This window comes from Balaenoptera physalus (assembly GCF_965194825.1).
Source record: "Balaenoptera physalus genome assembly, chromosome: 8".
Taxonomy (NCBI): domain Eukaryota; kingdom Metazoa; phylum Chordata; class Mammalia; order Artiodactyla; family Balaenopteridae; genus Balaenoptera; species Balaenoptera physalus.
In genome coordinates this window covers 8,219,158-8,246,817 of record NC_138887.1, presented here as the reverse complement: position 1 = coordinate 8,246,817, position 27,660 = coordinate 8,219,158, and positions in this window count along the sequence as shown.

Here is a 27,660-nt window from a genome sequence, read left to right as displayed (position 1 = left end):
AGCTGAACTTTGAAAACTTAAGTACAACTCCTACAGATGCCCTTAAATTATCACCAGAATACAGCCCACTCACACCTTCCACTCCGCAAAATGGGAAAGTGTTCCCATCATAAATTCCCCTATGCCATCTTGCTCATTTAATTTGAAGTAGCGTTCCTTTTAAAAATGACTTTAGTTAACAGACTTCAATGATGCTTTCAGACATGATTTAATAATGGTTTTATTTGGTGCATTTCTTTTGTTTTCATCATGCGCTGCATTAGCTGTTCATGGTTACCTCATCTGAGCATGGAGTTAGCAGGATTTAGTCTGGGCCTCTGCTGCCCCATAATATTAGTTCAGTTCCCACACCCACATCCATATTCTGAATGATTAATGATTTCCCTCTTTACCTTCCCAATCATGATTTATCAATATATACCATTGCCCGAACCTGTATCTTTAGACCAGACCTGCCTTCTGAACTCCCAGTGTGTCCCTGCAGCCTTACACTTGGCCTCTCCTCTGTGATGTCTCATGGACACCTCAAATCGACGTACACAAAGTTGTTCTCATTGATTGCCCTCCAAACTGTTTCTTCTAGTAGGGTCAGTTGGCTTCCCCCTTTAGGGAATAACACCTAGCTTACTATGCGTGGGAATCATCCTAGATTCTGCTTTACTCCTGTTCTTCCATCTGAGCTCTCTCTGTTATGCCTGTGTCATTCTTGTTTTTAGTGTTTTTTTTAAACATATTGTTATTTTTCTTTTAAAAAATTTTTATTTTATATTGGAGTATAGATGATTTACAGTGTGTTAGTTTCAGGTGTACAGCAAAGTGATTCAGCTATATATATATACATATACCTATTCTTTTTTCAGATTCTTTTCTCATATAGGTTATTACAGAATAGTGAGTAGAGTTCCCTGTGCTATACAGTAGGTCCTTGTTGATTATCTATTTTATATATACTAGTGTATATATATTAATCCCAAACTCCTAATTTATCACTCCCCCCCACCTTTCTCCTTTGGTAATCATAAATTTGTTTTCAAAGTCTATGAGTTTGTTTCTGTTTTGTAACAGAAACAGATCATTTGTATCAATTTTCAGACTCCACCTATAAGTGATATCATATGATATTTGTCTTTCTCTGTCTGACTTACTTCACTTAGTATGATCATCTCTACGTCCATCCATGTTGCTGCAAATGGCATTATTTCATTCTTTTTTAATGGCTGAGTAATATTCCATTTACATATGTATGACTTCTTCTTTATCCATTCATCTGTTGATGGGCCCTTAGGTTGCTTCCATGTCTTGGTTATTGTAAATAGTGCTGCAATGGACATTGGGATGAATGTATCTTTTCGAATTACGGTTTTCTCTGGATATATGCCCATGAGTGGGATTGCGGGATCATATTGTAGCTCCATTTTTATTTTTTTAAGGAACCTCCATACTGTTCTCCTCCATTCCTCTTCTCTATCCTTCCTGCCTCTCCCTTTAGCCAAGATTCCTGTTAGACTCTTACTCCGTCTTGCCAAGATACTGCAAAAGTAGCCTAATTTTCCTCCTTGTTTCTAGGAATTCGCCATACAATCCACCCTTCATATTTCTATGATAGGTGACTTTTCCAAAATAGAAATACGACTTCAGGTCTCCATGCCTGCTTGAGACACTTTTATGGGCTTCTGCTTCTGGCCGAGATGGAATAGCTGGGATTAGATTAACCTTTCCATATGGAAGAACTAAAAAAATGGATAAAAGATAAAAAGCAATGGCATTCCAGACACTGGGCATGAGACAATGGATAACAGTGGTATCTAAGAGACAGGAATCACCTTCGCACCTGGAGACAGTTAGTAGGACAGGACATAGGGAGGGGATCTCAGCAGAACCTGGCCATCTTGCTGAGCAGAAGACATGAAGCTTGGAGTCCAGGGAAGGCAAGTTGCCCAGACTTCTTAAGACAGAGTTCCAGAGGCAGAGAGCTTCACCTAGAGAGGTCGCCTGACATCTGTGGATGTTCTCCTCTAGATTCACCTGAGTACTGTCAGCAGGTGTGTGAGGGGACTCTGTGAAGCTGGGGAAAGAATAACCTGCAAGGATGGAAGAGAACGCGAGCTGTCACAAAGGGCTCAGAGTCACAGGGCATCCAATTGGATGTCATTAGAGTGGGAAGATACAACCCAGGATGCAGAGAAAATTAATCAAAACTGGACCAGAAATGACAGAGGTGATGGGATGATTAGTCAAAGGCATCAAACCAGTTATTCTATACCTTTGAACAATTATTATAACCTTATTCTACATGCTCAAGAAGATAAAGACAGAATGTGTTAAATAGAGACATGGAAAATATATTTTTAAAATCCAACTTCTAGAGTTGAAGACTGTGATATCTGAGATGGTAGATACACTGATGGGTTGAATGGCAGACCAGACAAAGCAAAAGTGAAGATGAGTGAATATATAACAATAGAAGCCTGTCGTGGGTAAGATTGTGTCCTCCAGAAAGATATGTTCAAGTGTTGGAAATACAGTTTTTACAGATGTAATCAAGTTAAAATGAGGTCATCCTGGGCTGAAATTTAAGCACAGACCCACAGACTGAACACCATGTGACAACAGAGGCAGAGATTAGAGCAATGCAGGCACAAGGCAAGGGATGCCAAGGATTGCTGACAACACCAGAAGCTGGAAGATGCCAGACAAAGTGTTCCCTGGAGCCTGCAGAGGGGGCCTGGCTCTGTTAACACCTTGACTTCCAGCTTCTGGCCTCTAGAAATGTGAGACAACGTGTTTCCATTCTTCTAAGCCACTCAGTTTGTGGTACTTTGTTACAGCAGCCTAAGAAACACAGAATTATTTAAAATTTAAAAAGAGATAAAAATACTGAGAAAAATTTAGTGAACAGAGTATCTGTGAACTAGGAGACAGCTTCATGCAGCCAAATATACATGTGACTGTAGTATCCAGAGGAGGGGGCTGGAAGGAATATATTAGAGGAAATAATGACCACAATTTTTTCCAAAACTATAAACCCGCAGATCCTGGAGGCTCAAAGATACCAAGCACAAGAAAAATGAAGGAAACTGCACCAGGCACATCATTATCAAATTGCTTAAGAACGGGTGATAAAGAGACCATCTTAAGAGTACACAGAAAAAAAAAGGTATTTTAGATACAGAGGAACAAAGCTAAAGATGACTCATCTTTAGTTGTGATGGAAATGAGGCTCATCAGAATGATTTCTCATCAAAAACCATGCATGCTAGAAGTCCGTGAGAAAATAGTTTTAAGATATTGAAAGAAAAAAAACCAAATCAATTAACATTGAATGCTTTAATTTACCCAGTGAAAATATCTTTCAGAAACAAAGGAGAGAAAATGAGTTTTAACATATCAGAGAAGAAGGCCACAAAGAGCAGACCCACACTGCGAGAAAGAAAGGCCTTCTGGCAGATGGAAGCTGGGCCTTCAAAGTAACAAATACGCTGGAAATGATGAGGCATGAGTGAATGTAAAGACGTTTTCCTTATTGTTTTTTTCCCTTTGAAAGATAATTGACTTTTTAAAGCACAAGTAGTAAGAACTTACTGTGCAGTTTACCACAAATGTAGAAATAAAATATATAACAATAGTAGCACCAAGGCTGTACATTTCTTTTACTCTACATGAAGTAGTATAACACCCCTTTAAACCATGGTGAGTTGAAGATGTATACTATAAACCCTACAACTACCGTAAAAATAGCAAAATAACATATCAGAGTTACTAAGTCCACAAAGATGATAAAATAGAATCATAAAAATGCTTAAAGCGTTTTCAACTCCAACACAGAAAGAGTTTGGAAATTGTCACAAACATGATTAACACACACACACATACACATACACACACACACACACTCACGGCTGTATGAACTGAGAAAAATGCCTTTTCCTGGGTCCATCAGAGAATTAAGGTTATAGGGCAAAACTTTACCCTGAACTTGGGAAAAATAGTTGAATACAGAGACTCAGAATCAATATTGGCTCACCTGGGGCAGAAGCCACTGGGCCATAAACTGGTCATTTGAGAAATTTCTGGAGGTAGAGTGCAAATGAGTGTGGTAGTAAGGAATTCCTGGGGGTTACACACTTAGGAGACATACACTTCCATGGGTTTTACCTCCAAGAATCCCAGCAGGTTCTCATTATGAAGAGCCAAGAAGAGAAAACACCTCCTGTTTCTGGCAGGAAGATGGGACAAGTTATCATTTCCCCAGAGTGTTCTCCATCACAGAGGCCTACTCCTCAAGGCGAAGGACCTTACCCCAGCTTTATCAGACCAGAGTTAAGTACAACGACCTAACTTCACCACCCTCTCTAAGAGGAAATAAAACTGAAGGAAAGTTGTGAAGGTCATGTCCCAGGGGCACAAAAGCAGTAAAAGCTGAGATTTATAAGATTATAGAATGCTTCCTCTCTCCCACACCTGACCACCACATCCCCAGGGCTCTAATATAATAACAATGGGTTATAATTTAACCCATTGAGCAACCTGAGCAAGGCTCAGACCCTATTTCAGAGACAATTTAAGGGAAACCCTGAAGCCGTGGGGGAGACGGAAACAGGGACACTGGAGAAAATGGAAGCTGTGGTGCTTGCAGGGACAGCAAATAATTAAACTCAGCTCAACTCTTAGCCAAAGAAACTGAAACCTCACTCTAGAATTATATTTACTTCAGTTCCTATTACTGACATATCATATCTAGGTTCCAACAAAAAAAGTTCCAAAGCAGGCTAAAAGGCAAGGAAAAAAATAGCATGAAGAGACAAAACAAACATCAGAATCAAACTCAGATGGGCAGAGATTTTGGAATTATCAGACAAGGAATTTAAAGTAACTATGAATATGTTGAGGGCTCTAAAGGAAAAAAATAGACAACATGAAAAAGCAAATGAGTAATGTAAGCAGAGAGATGGAAACTCTAAGAATCAAAAGGAAATGTTAGAACTCAAGAACAGCAAAACATAAATGAAGAATGTCTTTGATGGGCTCATCGGTAGGCTGGGACATGGTGAGGAAAGAATCAATGAGCTTGAACATATGTAAATGGAAACTCCCCAAACTTAAATTCAAAGAATTACAAAAGGAAACAGAACACAATACCCAAGAATGGAAGGATAATTTCAAAAGGTTTAACATATGTGTTATTGGAATGCCAGGAGAAGAGAGAAAGATACAGAAGAAATATTTGAAGTAATAATAGGTGCAAATTTTCCAAAATTAATGACAGACACAAAATTACAGATCTAGGCAGCTCAGAGAATACACAACATAAATAGTAGCAAAAACCTGAACCTCAGCATATCGTAATCAAATGGTAGAAAAGCAAAGGCAAAGAGAAAATATTGAAAGAAGCCAGAGGGGGGAAAACATTTTACATAGACTTGAACAAACATTAAGAATCACATGGTACGTCTCATCAAAAACCACACCAGTGGAATACTGAAAGTGTTAGAAAAAAAAAACAGACAAAAACCTAGCAACCTAGAATTCTATATCCAGTGAAATGTTCCTTCAAAAGTTTTGTCGAGGGCTTCCCTGGTGGTGCAGTGGTTAAGAATCCACCTGCCAATGCAGAGGACACGGGTTAGAGCCCTGGGCCGAGAAGATCCCACATGCTGCAGAGCAACTAAGCTCATGCGCCACAACTACTGAGCCTGAGCTCTAGAGCCCGTGAGCCACAACTACTGAGCCCACATGCCACAACTACTGAAGCTCGTGTGCCTAGAGCCTGTGCTCTGCAACAAGAGAAGCCACTGCAATGAGAAGCCTGAGCACTGCAACGAAGAGTAGCCCTCGTTCGTTGCAACTAAATAAAGCCTGCGCGCGGCAACGGAGACCCGACGCAGCCAAAAACAAATAAATTAATTAATTAAGAAAAAAAATGTTTTGTTGAGTAAAAATTATTCACAACCTAAAAGTTGAGAGTTATGTTTTATTCTGTGGGAATTTTTAGGCCTTCAAGCCAGGAGGCAGCATCTCAAGTAACCCTGAGAGAACTGTTCTGAGGAGGTGAAGGGGGAGCTAAAATATATAGGAGTTTTGCAACAAAGGGCAGGTAGTAGGAACAAAAGGTTACTATTAATAAAAGAAGACTAGATATCTCGTTAAGGAATTTAGCGCTTTTCTATGTATGGGAAAATGCAAGAGTCTGGGCTCACTGCAATCATTCCTTTGATATGCACCTCAGCTATCTGGGGCCAGTTTACCGTGTTTTACATCCTGTGTTTCCTCAGGGCTCACAAGTTTACCATCAACTGTGGCTGCAATCACTGTGACATCCTTTGTTTACTGGTATGGCAGGCAATATTCCATCTATCAGCTGAGAGAAATAAAGATGTTCTCAGACAAAAACTTAGGGGATTCATCGCCAGTAGGTGTAACCTACATGAAATCTTAAAAGAAGCACTTTAAGGGGAAGAAAAATGTTATCGGTCAGAAACTTGGATCTACAAAAAGGAAGGGAAGAATCAGAGGAGGATGAAATCTATGTAAAATAAAATCTTGTATTTTTCTTATTCTTAATTGACCTAGTAGACAACTTTGTTCAAAGTAAAAATACTAACAGTGCATTGAGTGATTATAGTCTCTCCGTAAGGGAAGTGATGACAAAAAAGTTAACAGGGACAAGAGGCAGTAATGGGGAATACACTAACAGGAGGTACCCGTGAAGTACTATAGTATTATTTGAGAGTGGACTTGATTGTGGTCTCCTGGGGGACGGCAAGGCAAGGCAGAGTAAAGAGCTTAGGATTGCCTTAGTTTGAATGATTTCAGCAGACTTTGGGCTACTGGGGTGGTCCCTCAATGCCTGGTACCTGGCTCTGGGATGCTTAAGGCAGACGAATATTGCCTCTTGGGGTGCACAGGCCAGATAGAGGAGGTGTGGCTCTGGTTTGGTTAGTTTGCATATCACAGGGATGGCGGGACTTTGCTATCTCTAAGAACTGGAATTAGTTAAAACAGGATGGTCAGTGTCTTCCCAGCCAGAAAAGTTTTTTTTAAAGATGTCAAAACATCATAATATACAGAAAATAAAACACATAAACAATAAAGAACAACAACAACAAAAAATTAAAGTAGTATTGGATTATAGCCTAAGGTATAAAGTAAACATCTGTGTATCCATACTGGTATTAATACATGACTGAAGCATAAATAAATGGGGGAGAAGAGACAAATATCCCATGCAGAAGAATTTCAAATAATTTATGTAGATAAATCTTCACTCCTTAAGTGTGCACTGGACAGAGTTACTTCCTTCCAATGAATACAGTATGGAAAAGGGGGGGAGGGGACCTGACAGTGGGGATACCTTGACAAGCATGACCTCAGGTGGAGACACCTGTGATCAGGGTCGCATCAACAGTGACAGATGATGTTGATGGTATGCACTCTTGATAAGATATGCTGAAAATTGCCTCTATGATCTTCCTCCTAAATTCCAATCCACAACTTAAGCATGAGAAGAACATCAGACTAAGTCCAGTAGAGGGGCATTCTACAAACTATTTCTTAAAACTGTCAAGGTCATCAATAACAGAAATTTTGAGAAACTGTCATAATCAGAAAGAGCCTAAGGACACACAGGACAGCAAAAATGTAATTCTGTATCCTAAGTGGGATCTTAGAAAAGAAAAAACGCATTAGGTAAAAACCTGGACACTCTAAATAAACTATGGACTTAGTTGATAATAATGCATTCATATTGATTCATTAATTGTCACAAATATATCATCACATTGTAAGATGTTAATGGGGTGAGGTGGGTACAGAGTGTAGAGGAACTCTCTGTATAATCTCAGTTTTTCTGTATATCTAAAACTATGCTAGAAATAAAGTCTATTGGAAATTTTAAGTAAGGCAAAAGTACGGCAGAAGAAGAAGAAAAAGGAAAAAAGAACACATAAGACAAACAGAAAGCAAATAGCAAAATTGTAGCTTTAACCCAAGGGTGCCAACAATGTCAGATGTAAGAGGTCTGGACACCTTAATTAAGAGGCAGAACTTGGGACTTCTGTCTCTGGATAGGTGCAGGAGATATGCTTTTCCCTACTCCTCCCAATAAATACAATGAGTACCCTGGCATTGTATGTCAAACGTAAGAAGACTGTGGAAGAGAAGTAGGCAGACTGCCCAGGGACCTCAAGATTCCAGGAAGAACGTGCTGGTAAGGCCTCTGAGCTTTCCCATGCCTCATCTATTCTGGACTTGGAACCAAAGGGGCCAGGGCCTCTGAAATACCAATGGGCCCCCAAAACACCTGCTCTCTCTGGTCACGGGGCCAGGAAAGGGCAGCCTAGCACACAGAAAACTTTCAGACTCCAGCTTCTCTTCCCCAGCGTCAAACGACACAACAACTGTAGCTCCACCACCTGTGGAACGCCACACAGGAATCCTCAGCATTCACCCTCACCGGGCTGTAAGGAGACAGTCCAGCCCTCCTGGGGAGGTCAAGCAGGGTCCAGGACACTCATTCCTGGCTCTGGTCACCAGCGCATATTCCCAGGTGTGCGTGGAGGCCATGCAGGGTCTGGGTGTCCTCCCTGGCCCCTCGGTAATGCAGCACCCCTTACCCTCTGCACTGGGTGGTGTCAGAGAGGCCTAATAGAGAGTCAAGACTCTACCACTGCACAGCCATGATTCAGACACCCCATGGCATCAGTGGAGGCCACCACGCGAGGGGTGGTGATAAGGTGGTCCTATCCCACCCAGCCAGCGAGGAATCAGTGGTGCCTGAAGACCTTTTGAGGAGCCAGAATTCCCACGCCCACCCAGAAGTGAAAAAGAACACCCCCAACTTGGGTGCCAGTGGAGGGAAAAGGGAAACTGGAACCCCTGCCTGGACAGCAGCAAGGGAGTAACCACCCCTCCCCCTGCCAGACTGATATTAGAGAAAGCCAGCTAACACAGGCAGTCTCAGTAAGATCCAGAGTTTCATATAATGACCCAAGTGCCAATAAAAAATCACTCATCATAACAAGAATCAGGAGATCTTAACTAGATAAAAATAGACAATCGACAGATGCTAACTTAGAGATGACAGAGTTATCTGACAAAGATTTTAAAGCAGCCATCGTAAAAATGCTTCAATGGGCAATTACAAACACCCTTGAAACAAATGAGTAAGTAGAAAGTCTCAGCAGAGAAACAGAGACTACAAAGACCTAGGCTGTGAAACTGAAGGAACCAGTGAAATGCAAGACACAGCAATAGAAATTGCCCAATTTGAACAACAGAAATAAATAGAATGAAAAAAATGAACAGAGCCTCAGGAACCTGTGGGACTATAAGAAGAGATCTAATTCTTATGTCATTAGAATAATGGGATGAAATAAGAGGGAGAGGTAAGAAGTACTTAAAGAAATAATGGCTGAAAACTTCCCAATTTTGGCAAAAGACTTAAACCCACAGACTCAAGAGACTGAAAGAAGTCCAAAAAGGAAAAAATCAAATAAATCCACACCAGGACATATCAAAGTCAAATTCCTAAAAATTAATCACAAAGAAAATATCCTAAAAACTGTGATAGAAAATAACACCTAAATTACAGCTGAACTAGAGCAAAAAAAAAAAAAAAAATTTACCAGAGACAAAGAGGGACATTCTATAATGATAAAAGGGTACATTCTATAATGATAAAAGGGTAAGTCCACCCAGAAGATAAAGCAATGTTAGTATAGTCACAGAGTAGTAAAGAACAGAATGGTGAAATATGCAAAGGAAAAAGAACTAAAGAGAGAAAGGGACAAATCCACAATTATAGTTGGGACCTCAGCACCCCTCTCTCAACACCTGATAGGAGAATTAGACAGAAAATCACCCAGGACTAAAGAGTTCAACTATATTGCCAACCAAAAGGATCTAATTGGCATATACAGTGCAGTGCACCTCAAAAGAGAAGAACACACATTCTTTTCTAGAACTCAGGAAAAGTATACCATAAAACCAATTTTGAAAATGTTCACAAAACTGAAACCATACACAGTATGTTCTCCAACTACAATGAAATGAAACTAGAAACCTGAAATAGGTGACAAGGAAATCTTCAGATACTTGAAAACTAAACAACACACTTCTAAATAATCCATGGGTCGTTCAATGAGGAAATTTCAAAAGAAGCCAAGTGGAAAATAATTTGAACTGAGTGAAAACAAAATTGCAGTATACAGATATTTGCAGGACACTGATAAAGCAGTGCTGGGGGATATATTTATATCACTAAATGAATAATTAAAATAGGAAAACTTTCAGATTAATCATTTAAATTTCTAGCTCTAGAAACTTCAAAAGATGATAAAAATAAATACAGAACAAACAGAAGGAAGAGATAGTAAAAACAGCATAAATCAGTGAAATTGGAAACAGAAAAACAATAGAGAAAATTGAGGAAAGAGAGAGGTGGTTCTTTAAAAACATCAATAAAATTGACAAACATCTAATAAGACTGACAGAGAACAAGCAAGTTAAGACACAAATTATACATATCAGGAATTAATCAAGGGGATATCACCACAGACCTTGAAGATTGAATAATAAGGGAATACTACAAACAACTTTATATATATAAATTTGATAACATAGAAGAATTGAACCAATTCCTCCAGAAGGTAGCACAACTTACCCAATATGAAATTGACAATTTGAGTAGCCCTTTAACTGCTAAAACAATTGAATTTCCATTTGGAAAACATTTTGAATTTCCATTTCCCCCCTGCCCGAATCTCTAGGCCCAGATTGTGTCACTGAAGCATTCTACCAAATGTTCAAATAAGAAAGAATATTCATTCCTTACAATCTATTCCAGAAAGAAGAAAAGGAGGGCAAACTTCCTAAATCTTATCATGAAGCTAATATTACCCTGTTATCAAACCTAGACAAAGGCAGCACACATACCCACTAAAGAAAACTATAGACTAACATCCCATATGAATACAAACACAAAAATTCTTAATGAAATACCAGCAATTAGAATTCAGCAATATATAAAAGAATTATGCACTATGACCAAGTTGGATTATTCCAGGTATGAAAGGCTGGTTCAATATTCACATATCAATTATTGCAATGCACTGTATTATTCATTAAAAGAAAGATCCCAGGATCATATCAATTGATGCAGAAAAAGTATTTGGCAAAATCCAACACATATTTGTGATAATAACTTAGCAAGTTAGGAATGAAAGTGAACATTTTCACCTTGATAAAGAACATATATGAAATAATACAGTTAACATTATTCTTAATGGGAAAGACTGAGTGCTTCCCAACTATTATACACTGCATGTTTGTGCCCCCCTCAAAATTCATATGTTGAAATCCTAACCCCCATGTGATGGTTTTAGGAGGTGAGGCCTTTGGGAGGTGAGTAGGTCATGAAGGTGGAGTCCCCGTGAATGGGATTGGTGCCCTCATCAAGAAACTCCAGAGAGAGCCCTCACTTTCTCCCCCTTCTGAGGATAAAACAAGGAAATGGTCATCTCCCACTTGGAAGAGGGCCTTCACCAAAACCCAACCATTCTGGAACCCTTCTCTAGAACTGTGAGAAATAAATTCCTATTGTTTATAAGCCACCCAGTCAATGATATTCTGTTATAGCAGCTGGAAAAGACTGAGGCACCCCCTAAGATGAAGAACAAAGCAAACATGTTTGCTCTCAACACCCTTATTCAACATAATGCTGGAAGCTTTAGCCCGTATACCAAGACAGGAAAAGAAATAAAAGGCATGCATAGCAAAATGAAGAAATAAAAGGGTCTCTGTTTGCCAATGCCATGATTATCTACATAGAATATCCCAAGAAATCTACAATAATATTCCTAGAACTAATAAATTCAACAATGTCATATGATAGAAGATAAACCTACAAAAATCAATTATATTTCTATATAATAGCAATGAACATGTGGATAACAAAACTAAAAACACTATACTGTTTAAAACCTCTCAAAAATATACATGTAAATCCTCACAGAAAGGAAGACCCAACATAATTTTGAAGTCAATTCTCTTCAAATTAATATACAAGTTTAAAGTAATATCTATCAAAATCCCAGCAAACTTTTGCAGGTATAGTAAGATTATTCTAAAATTTATATGAAAAGGCAAAGCAACTAGAACAGGTAAAACAATTTGGAAAAAGAAGAATAAAGTAGGAGGAATCAATCTACCTGATTTCAAGACTTATTTACAATAATAAAATTTATTTGGCATTGACTGACGGGATTGAGGTATAGCTCAATAGAAGAGTATAGTGAACCCAGAAATAAGCCTCTCAAATATGCCCAACTGATTTTTTTACAAAAGGTGTAAAAGCAATTCAATGATGCTGGAGACACTGGTGATCCACAGAGAGAAAAATGACCTCAACCTGTCTCACACCTTAATTACAAAAATAAACTCAGAAAGAATTTATTAACTTTTTAGCAAATATGCTAGAACATGTGCGTATCTATACATAAAAAATAAACTATTTTCTTTTGCATAATGTGCCAGAATTAACTCAAAATTGATCATAGACAAATGTAAAACATACAACTATGAAATGTCAAGAAAAAAACTTAGAAGAAAATCTTTGTAACTTTGGGTTAGGCTAAGAATTCTTGGAAACAACATCAACACATAAGCTGTTAACGAAAAAAATTGATAAATTGGACTTCATCAAAATTAAGAACTTCTTTTTGAAAGATACTGTTTCAAGAATGAAAAAATAAATCACAGACTAGGAGGAAGTATTTATAAATCAGATATAGGATAAAGCACTCAATACTTCCTTCCTCCTAGTCTGTGACATTGGTATTGCTGATCTTTAGACCCTACTGTGTGTAATGCTTAGATTTTCTTAAAAATAAAAAAATCACTTCCTCTTATTAAAAAAAACCTCAATGCTAATAAAACAAAAGATTTTAAATGACAAAATTTGAACTTCACTAAAGAAAATATGGGTGGTGAAAAAAAGCACATGGAAATATGTTTGACAGGTCTTTAGGGAAAGGCAAATCAGAATTGCAGTGAGGTACACTGCACACCTACTAGAATGTCTAACATGAAAAGATGGTCCATACTTCGTGTTGACAAGGATGTCAAGAAAGTAAGACTCTCATACCCTCTGAATGTAAACAGTGCAGCCACTTTTGAAGACAGTTGTCCATTTCTTAAAATACTAAACACAGCCTATGACTCAGTCATCCACTTCGAAGTTTTGCTCAAGAAAAATGAATGCATATGCACGTATGAAGACTTGCACACAAATGTTTCTAGCACCTTTATTTATAATAGCTCCGAGCTATTGAGAAACCACCCAAAAGTCCATAGAGAGGTGAATGGAGAAACGAATTGCAATATATCCCAGTTGTGGAGTAAACTCAGCAATAAAAAGGAATAAAGTATGGACAACGTGCAACTCTATGGGTAAATCTCAAAATAATTATGTTTAATGAAAGAAGCCAGCCGAAATAGAGTACATGCTGTTTGATTTCACTTATAGAAAAATCTAGAAATGCAGATAACTCTCTAGTGACAGGAAGCAGATCAGTGTGGTGGGGTGGGAATGGGGAGGAGTAGAGAGCGATGAGAGGGCCTTACAGAGTGGCCTGTGGCTTGGTCACTGCTGTCCTCGGAAAGCCTTTTTGATTACTTAGCCCTTTTGATGACTGTCCCAGCCAGAGGAACAGTGCTTACCCAAATAATGATGCCCATCGCCTCAGCAGCCTTCCTCCATCAGCCAAATATAACTCCTTAACCAATAACATATCACAATTTTCAGAGACACGATACTTGGACTTGATTATTTTAAACAGAAAAAAACAATAATGCAGAAAGGTGGATCTTCTCCTTCCCCAGCGCGGGGCTCCGGCTGGGCGCGAGCTCACTCCCTCCCTGGCCCCTGCGCCCGTCTCTAGGGCAGCTCGGGGGCCGGGCCTCTCTGCCGGTGGCTTCCTGACGCTGACGAGTGGCTTGGCTGTTCGTGCCAGTGTGCGGAGAGCCGGTGCTGTCTTCAGCTGCCTCAGTCACATGATGCACGTGCGCCGGGCAGGTGCGTGGCAACAGCTGAGGGTCCAGATACCGCAGGAGGACCCGGCGGGACCGCCCACATGGCCTCCTACCTCCAGCTCTCTCGCCCCACAGCCCTTTTTGTTAAACATCGCCAATAACCTTTTTTTTTAAATTAAAAAAAAAAAAAAAAAGCATTCCTGCAGAGAAAATGCCAACCAATTTCTCAGATATTACCACTGCGCTCTTACACACCAACATAAAACTCCAGCAAATATTTTAGTCTAACATAAACCATGTGAATCACCAGTCATCTGCTATTCTGCACACTACTCCGTGTACGGAAGAGCAGATGACTGGTGATTCACATGGCTTATGTTGGACGGACTTGCGCCCCTGATGTCCAAGCGGAACACCTGATGTTCCCCTTGGACATCAGCGGCGCAAGTCACGGGGGTCCTCTGGGAAGAGCCCAACCCCCTCTTATGCCTTCTAGGCCCCTTTTTGTAAATTGTTCTAGCAAATACTTTTTATAATGAGTCTTTGGGGAGAGCGATGATTAGCTTCCCCTCCAGACCGTGGACTCCTTCACGTGGGGCATCCTTCCTTCGTGCCTCGCCATCTCCGTGGGGAGGACCGGCCTGGCCCCTGGCGACCGTGCCAACGCAGGCTGAACTGTTGAGAGAGTCAGATTGAAATTATTATCATTCCTCTTCTTTCCAGCTGCCAGAGCAGCCATCTAAAATTTAGCCACATGAAAAGAGAGTAAGTAGAAATGTAGCCGTTTGTAGTTCAGGTTTCCTTTTTCTCCAACCAGGCCTTTTTTTTTTTTTTTTTTTTTTTTTAAACCACTAACTCCTCTCTGGAACTGACAGGAAAGACATGAGGCTGGAAACCTGAACTTGCATTGTCTGCCTCTGCAATCAGTGGTGCGTGTTTCCTTTGCGAGAAACCTCCCTGACTTCTCAGGCCAGGATGTCCTCGGCCTGCGGGCAGCTGTGAGGAAGGCGTTAGGACCGGGTTCTGGGAGGAGGGAGGGGAAGCCACGGCTGGAGCAGATCGAGCGCTCACATCCAGGGCAGCCCAGGCGGCCTGCGGCCTCGAGGGGACTTGGGACCGTATGCCCTTCCTCCACGACCCACTGGGGAAATTCCAAATTCCTCCAGGGCTCTCCTGCCTCCCCCAAGTCCGTATCTCACAGGCCCATCACTTTTCTGCAGGAACACGCTGATTGCATTCTCCGTGATTTCGTTTTCTATTCCAAGGCAATTCAGTAAATCCTAATGTCCTCCTGCCACTCGTGGGCATCTTGCTCCGTGTTAGGAACGTGCATCCAGTGGGCCGGGGTGGGGCAGGGGTGTATGTGGGTGGAGGAGGGACTCGTAGATAAACGCGCTACTCCCTAGGGAAGGGGTGTGCCCAGTGTGTGAACCATCAGGGCTGCGGGCGGAGACTGTCAGGACGAGATTCCAGGAGGAGGATTTAGCGGGTGTCACAGTGGAAGAGGGAAGGTGGGCCAGCCCCACAGAGGTATGACACATACATGTCACCTAGCGGTTCCCTTTATATCCAGCCCCTGTGCACCTAGAAGGTCGGTAGCCTGGTCACAGGGCCCTGCCTCTCGTCCCTCTTCTGAGGCCCCCCTGCCATCCCGCCCCCGGCCCCCCCCCCCCCAGTTCACTCCATCAGCAGGCCCCTTCCTGGAGTCTCACTCCTCAAATCTCTGTCTCACCCAGACCTCCTTGCTGAGCACCAGCCTACAGGCAGCCGGCCATGGCCCAGGGCCCGCTCTGACACCGCCAACAAGCACGTTCACATTCCCCAGGGCTTTTCCCCCTTCAAACCTTGATCTCCCTCCCATTCTCCCATTCTCCCGTTTTAGCAACTAACAAATCTGGAGGGCCCTGACCGGGGCACAAAACCCCACCTCGCGAGGCACCACAGGTTCTACCCCCAAAAGACCACATGTGCTCAGAGCACAAAACTCCCTGCTTTCAGGGTCAAAATTTTTAAAATACTTTTGCAAATTTGAATAACGTTCAGGGGTGAAGATACACCAATCAAATTTCTTCTCTTAGTATTCAATACATGAATTTAGTTCTATTTACATATTTGCAAGCAAATATTTTATCGTCACATTTGCAAGTTTTGCTCTCTCATATTCTTGCAGCTATTCTGTACAAATTTTTAAAAGGCCTTTTAATGGGATGATTACCAGTGTTAGCGCTGCTTTTTCTTTTTAATAGACTATTTTTTAGAGGACTGCTCCCTTTTGACTTATTGGCATTCCAACTAAGCTGTTTGAGGTATAGTGTTTTTTGCATAATTACGTATGGTGAAACTGTAATTTTTACTTCAAGAAGGAACTACCCAACTGGATAATACAAGGGGAGTTGTTTTTTTCATACCTTCTGTAACTGTGTATTTAACATGTCTAGAAAAATAATATGACTAGTTAACATTTGTATAGAGCTTATTCTTTGCCAGCCACTGTTTAAGCACTTTACATATATGAATTCATTTAACCATCACACCTACTCTATGAGGTAAATATTACTGTTATTCTCATTAAAGATACCAACCAAAGCATATTTAGTAATTTGCCCAAAGACACGAAGCTAATGGGTGAGGGTGCTGAGTTTTAAATCCATATTTCTCCCGCTCATAAACAATTTTAGTTTCTTTAATGTTTTATTATGAACTGTTTCACACGTACACATTCTTTAACTTGAGTTTTCTGGAGTATTTTTGCTGAGGTACAATTCACATACCGTCAAATGTGGAAATTGTAAGTGTACAGCTTAATGCATTTTGACATATGTATGCATCCCTGTAATCACCTCCCATTTCCCTCACCCAGAAAATTCCATGCTGCTCCTTTCCAGTCCAACACCCCCTGTTGTCAGAGGCCGTCACTGTCCTGAGTGTTTTCACTTGGTTGTCTCTTTTGGAGGCAAAACCAAAGAGAATCCAAGAGAATGGACTCAAAAGAGACCACAATCCTTTGTTTCTGGCTATTATCGCTCAAATGTGGATTCATCTTATTGTGTGTATCCACAGTTTTTGATTTTTATGGCTGAGTGCTATGCCATTGTATGGATATAAAGGAATTGGTTTAATTGTCATTTTTTCCTCACTTTTAGCTGCTTGGAACATTTGTATACAAGATGTTTTGTGGACCTACATTTTTGTTCTGGGAGTTAAATACCAGGAATGGATTCTGGGTCGTCTAGTTGGTGCATATTAAACCCTGTGCGAAATGGAAGTGGTACTAAAATTTGTATATTCCTATTAGCAGTAATGAGATTTTCGGTTGCTCCACATCCTTGTCAACACTTGGCATTGTCAGTGCTTTTTCATTGTGGCCATTCTGTGTGTGAAGCGCTATCTCATTTGCATTTCCCTGATGACTAATGATGTTGAGCGTTAATTAGCAATTTTTTTTTTATTCTGTGACGTGTCTGTTCAAGTTTTTGCAAATTTTAATGTGGTTCTTGTGTTTTAGTTTATCATACATAAATTATTTATATAATAATAATTATCAATGATTAATAATAATTATGTATACAAGTCTATCTTACAGACGTTTTCTTCCAGTCAGCAGCTTGTCTTTTCATTATCTTAATGGTATCTTTTTATGAGCAGAATGTTTTAAGTTTTGATAAAGTCCGAATTTCATTTTCCTTTTTTTGGGGGGAGTAGCACTTTTTATGACTTGATTAGGGAAACTCTACCTAGCACTGAAATCACATATATGTTCTCCTCTGATTTCTTTCTAGAAGTTTTATAGTTTTAGCTTTTACATATAACTCTATTATGCACTCAAATTATTTGTTTGGGGGTGGTGCTGACATGAGGGGGTCTATGTCAGTTTTTCACTATGGGCTTAGCCAGTAGTTTTGACATTTTTTTTGAAAAGGCATATCATTTTCCCAATGAATTTTGCCCAATGAATTACCTTGGAAACATTGTCAAAATCTATTGATCATATATGTTTTTGTCTATTTTTGGACCCTATATTTTATTCCATTGATTTACATGTCCATCCTTATGCCAAGATCACATTGTAGTTCTACTATAAGACCTATAATCACATGGCATAAACCCGCCAAAATTGTTCTTTTTACCAAGGTTGTTTTGGTCATTCTGGAACCTTGGTATTTCCATAAAATGTGAAAATATCAATTTATGCTATTATGCTGCTGGAATTTTTATTGGGAATATGTTGAATAAATAGATATATTTGGGGATAAAGGACATCTTAATTGAGTCTTCCAGCTCAATTAAGCTTAGTATACATTTCAATTTACTTACATCTTTAATTTTTCTCAGTAACATTTTATAATTTTTAGTGTGGAAGTCTTGCACATATTTTGTTCAACTTATTCCTTATAGTATCTTTCTTATTTTAAAATTATTTGACATTATTACATTAACATATGATTGATCTTTGTTTGTTATTCTAGAGTCCTGCAACCTTGATAAATTCACTTATTATTTCTAATAGTCTTTAGTAGATTCCACAGAATTTCTATATATGCAATTATACCACCTGAAAAGTGTTATTTATTTAAACTATTTGTTTATCTTTGTCTCATAAGGCTAGTTAGGACCTCTATCTGGTATACTGTTGAATAGAAGTGGTGCTGAAACTATAAATTCTTTCTGATTGTATCTGTCTGAAAAGTGTGAAGAGTAATCTCACTGAACATAGAATTCTTGGTTGGTTCCTTTTTGTCTTTGATCACTTTAAAAATATTGCTCCATTTTCTTCCAGTTTGGAATGTTTCTGTACTGAAAAATAAAGCAAGCATTTATTTTCAACTTGGATACATGTATGTAATGCTTATCTTTTTCTCTCTAGTTGCTTTTAAAATCTTTCTTTATCTCTGGATTTCAGCAAATTTACTATGATGTGCTTTGGTATGTTTTTGTTTGTTTGTTTGTTTGGTGTGTGTATATATCTTGCTTATAATTCACTTAGATTCTTGTATATGTGGAATTATAGTTTTTATTAAAATGGGAAAAATTGGCCATATTTCAGTTTTTTTCTCCCTCTTGCTGGGACTCCAGATACAACTACTTGGGGCCACTTGGTATTGTCCACAACTCAGTGAAACTCTGTGGTTTACATTTTTTTAGTTTTTGTTTCCCTCTGTTTTCATGAAGCAACTGATCTGCTATTATTTTCATCCAGTAATATTTTAAATTTCAGATATGTTATTTTTTATCTTTAGAAGTTGCATCAACTTTTTTACATCTTCAGTTTCTCCTCTTACTATGGTTCATTCTTTTCTTTAAATTCTTGAGCATATTTGTAATAACTTCATCATAGTCCCTGCCTACTAATTCCATTATCTCTGGCATTTACACTTCTATTATGATATCAATTAACTGATATATTTTTTTCTGGCTATGGCCCACTGTTCCCGCTTTATCACGTCTACTTAGTTTTAGTTGAATGCTGGAAATTGTGAATGTTGCATTCTTGAGTAACTGGATTTTTCTTTTTTTTCTCTAAAGTGTGATGAATTTTGTTTTGACAGACATTGAATTACTTGAAGATTATAAGCTTTGTTAGAGTGGATCTAATTTAGCCTTAGTAGTGAAGCATGACTGTTTTGGCATTTCTAATAAAAGCCTGAGCTTGGAATGTGTAATAAACAAAAGCATGGTAGGTGGAGATATGAGTAAAGACTCTATGTGTATTTTTCAACTGGTACTTTTCTCACCAAGGTCATGAATAACCCTGTGATTGCTGAATTCAAGATTTTTATGTTCTTTACCTTTCATGCTTCTCTGCCACATTTGATTGTCGGCCTTTCCCTCCTGGAAATGCTCCCTTGCCTCAGCCTCCATAAATTTGCTTTATCTGCTCCTCTTCTTCTTCATATCTTTTCTGTCTGTGTTGCTGCATTCCTCTTAGAACAACCTCCTAACTAGACTTCACAGTGTCCAATCCCAGTCTCTTCTAATTTATTCTTTGTACTATTATTTGTGTCACTTCATAAAATTCAAATTTTATGTCACTCTCTTGATTAAAAGTTTTCTAAAGCTATTTATAGTCTTTAAGATGAAGCCTGGACTGCCCTGGTGGTGCAGTGGTGAAGAATCCACCTGCCAGTGCAGGGGACATGGGTTCGAGCCCTGGTCTGAGAAGATCGCACATGCCGCAGAGCAACTAAGCCCTTGTGCCACAACTACTGAGCCTGCACTCTAGAGACCGTGAGCCACAACTACTGAGCCTGAGAGCCACGACTACTGAGCCCACAAGACACAACTACTGAGACTGTGTATCACAACTACTGAAGCCCATGTGCCTAGAGCCCGTGCTCTGCAACAAGAGAAGCCACTGCAATGAGAAGCCCTCACACCACAACGAAGAGTAGCCCCCGCTTGCCGCAACTAGAGAAAGCCTGCACGCAGCAGCGAAGACGCAACACAGTCAAAAGTAAATAAATAAATTAATTAATTAATTAATTTTTAAAAAGATGAAGCCCAAGCCTTGAAGTTTGACCACATAATCTCTAGTAATATGTTTGTTGTTTGTCCTTCTAGCTTCATTTCTTTCTATATTTATGCAGGGACTCCTCTATTCCCTGGTTGACTTGTAGGGTTGACTTGTAGGTCTTTGAACATTCTAAATTTTCTCTTTCCCTCTGTCTTACCATGATTCCTAAGTTATTCATCCTCTTTTTGCCTGACTCTCCCTACATATTCATCACAAGCCAGATCAGGCATTATACCATGTCCAGGAACCCTCACCTATAACTGATGCAGCAGACTTCCCCATGCCCTCTTTGTGGTCCCTCACACTGTATCCTGCACAATCACTGCACTCCGATCATGAATCATAAGTACCTTTTTGTTCATCTATATCTCCTACTGGACTGCAGGTTTCTTCAAGACAGAGTCTGGTTCAAAGCAAACATCAATAAAGATCGTTTGAAATGCCCCTGGAGAGGAAGGATGAGTAAAGTCTGTATCATTAGGAGCAAAGTCAACTTTATACAGAGTTGTAAGCAACTGACCCATTTGTACTTGGTTTAGAGTATGTGTTGTAAGGCAATGAAACATAAAATATGTCTGGATAGGAAAATAGTGGTTAGACTGGAGAGAGCCTTGATGTCAGACAAGGGATACTGGATTCAAAGGACACTTTACAGGATTTTTAAAATATAACATAATCAGAATTGAGTTTTGGAAAGAATTGTATTGAGCAAAAAAGCAGGACAAAATTATCCATGGGAACAAGAATGAGAGGAATATCCAGAGGAGAGCTGGGTACATTGGTCCAGGTCAACCAGAGTCCTTCCTCAATATTTTTCAAGTGTGTATAATTACTCAAAGCATGAGCTTTAGAGTCCACAAAAGAGAAATTTTAAAAAGCATGTAAAAAATTTACATTTCAAATGTAAATTTTAAAAAAAGCACGGGAGGAATTTGTCAAGTGTGAAATAGGTAAAAATTAGATGTCAGCGTTTCCTGCCAATGGAGGAAACTCAGCAAGAGAAGCTGTGGGAGGAAGTGAAGGTCTGCATCCCTGAGGCCAGTTGACCAGTGTCCCTTGTGCTGGATGCTCTGTTGAAAATACAGTACCAACTCCTCCCATTCCACACGATCTCCTTCATAGCAGAGGTGGATCCTGAGCTGATATCTTTGAGTTTCAGCTTCTATGTCAACATTTCAAGGCATTCACACACAATTTGGGAGACAAAAGAGAAGAAGAAGCCATTTTCGTCCAGCATCAGCTTCAGGCAGTAGCTGAGGTCATTGATGGTGACTTTCAATGACTCCAAAATTCCTTGATAATCATCTCCTTGGGCACTAAGAGCATCTACTATGATTGGTAGTAGTTTCCCTACAATCTTTGCACATTATAATTTTTAAAAATAGTCTTTTGACCCTTCTCCAACAGACTTTTCAAGGGTTATATAAGTCTTTAATTGCCTGCATTAATTATATCTTTATTCAAAATATCTAAAAAGGCGTCTGGTTTTCTAAATGAACTATCACTGATAGAGTATTTGGTTTCGGAAAGGATTTGGAGGTAACAAGAACCACAAAAGTGGGAATTTGAGACTGATTATTTAACCAGGTATGGTTTGAAGGTAGAATTAATTTTACCCCAGTGGAAAATTGGACACTAGCTGTTGAAAGCATAGAGTCACATTAATTATTATCACTAATTACCTGGAATGAAGCACCAAGGGAAGGCAAAGCTTCGGTAGACAAAATGATTAGCATAGTGGAGAATTCATTGTGATGTTGAGGAGGGTACAAGGACTAAGGGGTGGACAGACTGCTTCTCACTACTCAGGAGTACATAAGAAGAGAAAGAAACAAAACTGAGGATTTAAAATTCCAGAACAAGGCATGGTTGGAAAACTAAGCAGTTTCTGTGTCTGTCTCTAGAACATCAAATATCTCTTGTAGCTTCAGGTTCAGTGCTTCCTAAAAACTGCATCAGAGTTTGATCTTTGGATTTGCTGAAGTACCACACAAGGTGATTTGACATCTTGACAGATTGCTTAAGTTACAATTACAGCACTGGGTGGGAAAGGTGAGACCCTGACAATGAGAATGGAAACTTTTGAGCAGATGCTGATGAATCAGAGTGCTCCAAGTCCTACATTCCTCAGGTTTCCTTTACCAATAAGAGTATGCTAAAGCTAAATAAGGTGACTGCCTGCTAAATTAAAAAAAAAAAACCAATCCAGAGCCTTCTAGAATAATAAAAAAGTATGCAGGAAAAATAGAAAATCACCCAATATAACAAGAAATAGGAATATCATAACTTGAATGAGAAAAGACAAATTGTCATTGACACTAAGATAAATCAGATGTTAAGAATATGACAAGAACTTTAAAGTAACCATCATAAAAATAATTCAACAAGAAATTAAAAATTCTTTTGGAAAAAATAAAAAATAGAAAGACTTAACAAAGAAGTAGAATTTATGTAAGAATATCCCAACGTAAATCATAGAACTAAAAAATGTAATAACTAAAACAAAAAAAATTGAATGTGTTGATAGTGGAGTGGAGATGTCAGAGAATAGAATCAATGAACATGAATACAGGTCTAATGAATTTAATTAATCTAAACAGCAGAGAGAAAATAGACCAAACAATTAAACAAACAAGAACAGAGTATGAAGGACTTATGGCACAATAACCAAAAGTTAGCATTTGCCTCATTGGAGTCCCAGAGGACAGGAGGGAGAGACTGGGGCTGAAAGAGTATTCAAAGACATACTGGTTGAAAACTCAAATTTGGAGAAGGAAATAAACCTATAGATCTAAGAAGTTGAGAAAATCTTAAGCAAGATAAACACAAAGAAGTCCACACCAAGAACACATCATAATCTCTAAAAACAAAAAGAAAAAAAATCTTGAAAGCAACCAGAGAAATGATTCATTCATTACCTATGGGAGAACATCAATTCAAATGACAGCAAATTTAACTTCTGAAACCATAGAGACCAGAAAAAAGTGTCATAAAAATTTCAAGTACTGAAAAATAAAATAATTGTCAACCCAGAATTCTATTAATATATCTGGTGTAATCATCCTTCAGGATGATTGAAACAAAATTATAACACCATCTGGCATTCAAGACAATGATGTTTTAAAAGTGGGAAAGATTTGGAACCTAAATGGAAGTAAGTTTTCCATACTTCACTTGAATTGGTAAAAAATTAGTAGCAGTAGACTGTGATAAGTCACATGTGTATATTGTAATATCCAGAATAACCACTAAGAACATCTTTACAAAGAGATACATGAAAAAACACTATAGATAAATCAAGATGGACACTATAAAGGAAGGAATAACCCAGAGGAAAGCAATAAAAGAGAAACAGAGAAATGAGGATTAAAGGAAACAAATAGATAATTAAATGTCAGATGTGAGCTCTAACATATCAATAATTATAGTAAATGTAAATGACAGTAATCTACCAATTAAAAGGCAGAGTTTGGCAAAGTGGATTAAAAAATTCTCTATTGCCCTATTAGAAATTCATTTCAAATTTAGCAACATGGATAGACTGAAAATAAAAAGAGGGAAAAAGATACACTATGGAAACATTAATTTTTAAAAACTAAGAGTAACTATATTAATATTAGATAAAATAGATGACAAAGAAAAGAATAAGAGTCAAAGAAAGATATTACATAATGGTAAATGATCAAAGCCTATAGGAAACCCCAAAACACAAGAAGCAAAAAATGGCAGAGCTAAAAGGAGAAATAGTTAAGTCCACAATTATAGTTGGAAACTTCAACACTCCATCTTAGTTACAGTTATATTTATCTAATAGCAAAATAGCAAGTGTATAAAAGGTCTCAGAAAAATGATTGATCAGTTAATAGGATCTAATATATATCTTATTCAACAAGAACAGAATATACATTTCTTTCAATTGCTCAGAGAATATTCAATATATGTATGTATATATGGAGAGAGAGAGAATTGAATGAAAATGAATATACACCATTTCAAAGTAGGTAAGATGCAGCTAAAGAAGTGTGAAACAGAATTTACAGCACTAAATGCTCACATTAGAAAAGAAGAAAAGTCTTGATAAATTGTCTAAATTTCTACCTCAAGAAACTAGAAAAAGAAAAACAAAAAGCAAGTAGATGAAAGAAAATAATACAGATAAGACTAAAAATCAATGAAATAAAAAACAGTAGAGAAAATCAGTGAAACAAAAAGCTGGCTCTTCAAAAAAATATCAATAAAATTGATTAGCCTCTAAAAAATAACTGACAAAAACAGAAGAAACAAACAATCATCAATATCAGGGATGAAATCAAGGCTATCTTTAAAGATCTCACAGCCTTTAAAACCATTCTAAGGTGACACTGAAAACAACTTTCCACTCAACAACTTGAATGAAATGGACTAATTCCTCAAAAACCGCAAACTACCAAAAGTCAGCTAAGACAATCTGAATAATTCTACAACCATAAGAGAAATTAAATTTGTAATTTAAAAGCTCCCAAGAAAGGAATTTCTAGACACACATGATTTTACTGGAGATTTATACCAAACATCTAAATAAGAATTAACACTAGTTTTACATAATCTCTTCCAAAAAACAGAAAAGAAAAAAATACTTTCCAACTTATTTTATGTGGACAATATTACCCCGATACAACAATGCTCAAAAACTTCTAAGACACTACAAAAAAAAAAAAATCGAAACTCTCATGAGCTTAGATATAAAACTCCTCCAGAAAACATTAGCAAATTGAATCACCAATAAATAAAAAGAATTATACACTGACTGTGGTATTTATTTCAGGCATGCAAGAATAGTTTAGCATTCTAAAATCAATATAATCTACCATATCAACAAGCTAAAGAATAAAATTTAGATAATCACACCAGTTGACAACAAAAGTAATTTAACAAAATCCAATATCCATTTAACCAGCAAGTTAGGAATTGAGAGGAAGTACCTCAACCTAATAAAGAACACAAAAATACCTCTACAGTGTACAGAATACTGAACAGTGAAAAACTGAACGCCATCCCCTTAAGATCAGGAACAAAACAAGGTTATCTTCTCTAATCACTTTTATTTCTCAACATAGCCCTGTACATTCTAGACCCTGAAGTAAGGCAAGCAAAAAAAGCCATAAAGATTGGAAAGAAAAACATAAAACTGTTTTGTTTGAAGATGACATTGTTGACTTCATGGAACACCACCAAAACCACTATAAAAAACCCTCCCAGAATTACAGGTAAGTTCAACAAGGTCCCAAGATACAAAGTCTACATACAGAAAACAATTGCATTTTTATATAGTAACAATAAACATGTGGAAAATGAAATTAAAATATAATACCAGTTATAATCATTTCTAAGAAAATTAAGTACTTATATACAAGCATAACAAAACATGTACAGATTCTATATGATGAAAATTACCAAATACTAATGAAAGAAATTAAAGACTGCCAAAGTAAATGTAGAGGCATACTATGTTCATAAATTGCAAAATCAGCATAGTACAGATGTCAATTATCCCAAACTCACCTTCAGGTTTAATTAAATTCCTATCAAAATCTCAGCTATGTTTTTTGTAGACTTAGACAAGGTTATTCTAATAGTCATGCAGAAAAATAGAGGCCCAGATAGCTAACACTATTAGCTAACACTATTTAGAAAAAGAAGAAGAAAGTCAGAAGAATCACTCTACCCATATTATTTCCTATTATAAATCTGCAGTAATAGAGACTGATTGTTATTGACAGAAGGTCAGATGCATAGATCAATTAAACAGAATCTAGAACCCAGAAATAGACCCACATAAGGACGTCCAAATGATTTTTGACAAGTTGAAAAGGGAATTCAATGGAAGAAAGGTAGCCTTTTCAAAAAATGGTGGCAGAACAACTGGACACCAGAAGGAAAAAAAAAGAAAGGAGTGTCAACCTAAGTCTCACACTTTATGCAAGTTTATCTCTAGATGGATCACAGACTGAAGTATAAATGCAACACAATAACAGTTTCAGAAAAAAAAATAGGAGAAAATCCTCAGGATTTAGGGCTAAGTAAAGAGTTCATAGATTTGACACAAAAAGTAAAATCAGTGGAAGAAAATTCCATCAGTTGGACCTCATCAAAATTAAAATCTTTTCTTCTGTGAAACATTCTCTTATGAAGATGAAGAGACAAGTTATAGATTGGAGAAAATATTTGCAAACAACATATCTAACAAAGGACTAGTATCTTGAATGCATAAAGAACTCTCAAAATGAAACAGAAAAAAAAAGTCCAATTAGAAATGGCAAAAGACATGAAGAGACATCTCATCAAAGAAGATGTGCAAATGACAAATAAGCCCATGAAAAGATGTTCAACATCATTAGCCTACAGCAAAATGCAAATCAAAACCACAATGAACAATTACTACACACTCATAAGAATGACTAAGATAAATAGTAAAAATACCAATTGTAGGTGAGAATGTGGAAAAGTGGATTAATCATACACTACTGGTGGGAATGTAAAACATTACAGGCACTCTGAAAAGCAGTTTGATATGTTCTTATAAATCTATCCATGCAACTGGCTAAAAGGTACATATGATCTCAGTATTTTCCTTACATCTGCACTTGAACCAATGATTCTCTCAAGAAAAATTTAATTAAAAATATTAGCCACATGTTATCCTCATCTTGGTTCCCATATTTAGTTAATTGATTAGCCAACACTTACATCATGGTTTGCATTTTACTTCTTTATCAACCTATCAGTACAAAGTAGAATTCTACCCACCTGGTCCATCTGAACTGTTAATGATGTACAATGTGAAGGCAGATTCCCCTTTTCCTTACACCTCTTGCTTTCCCCACTTTCTGAAGCCTGATAGTTCTCTCCACAGTACCCTGAGTGCTGCCTCTGTTTACTGTGTTCTTCCCAGGCAATCTTCTCCCAATTCCCATCCTATTTCAGCCTGGAAAGGACTTTATTTCCCAGGGTATTTTGAGTTATTTTTCTGTTTTTCAGATTTGGGGACATTCACCTAGTTCAGAGGATGAATGTGTGTGATTCTAAAATTGGGTCTTTGTCTATAGGAAATGTCAACTTCTGGAACATCTGCTCTTAGCCAT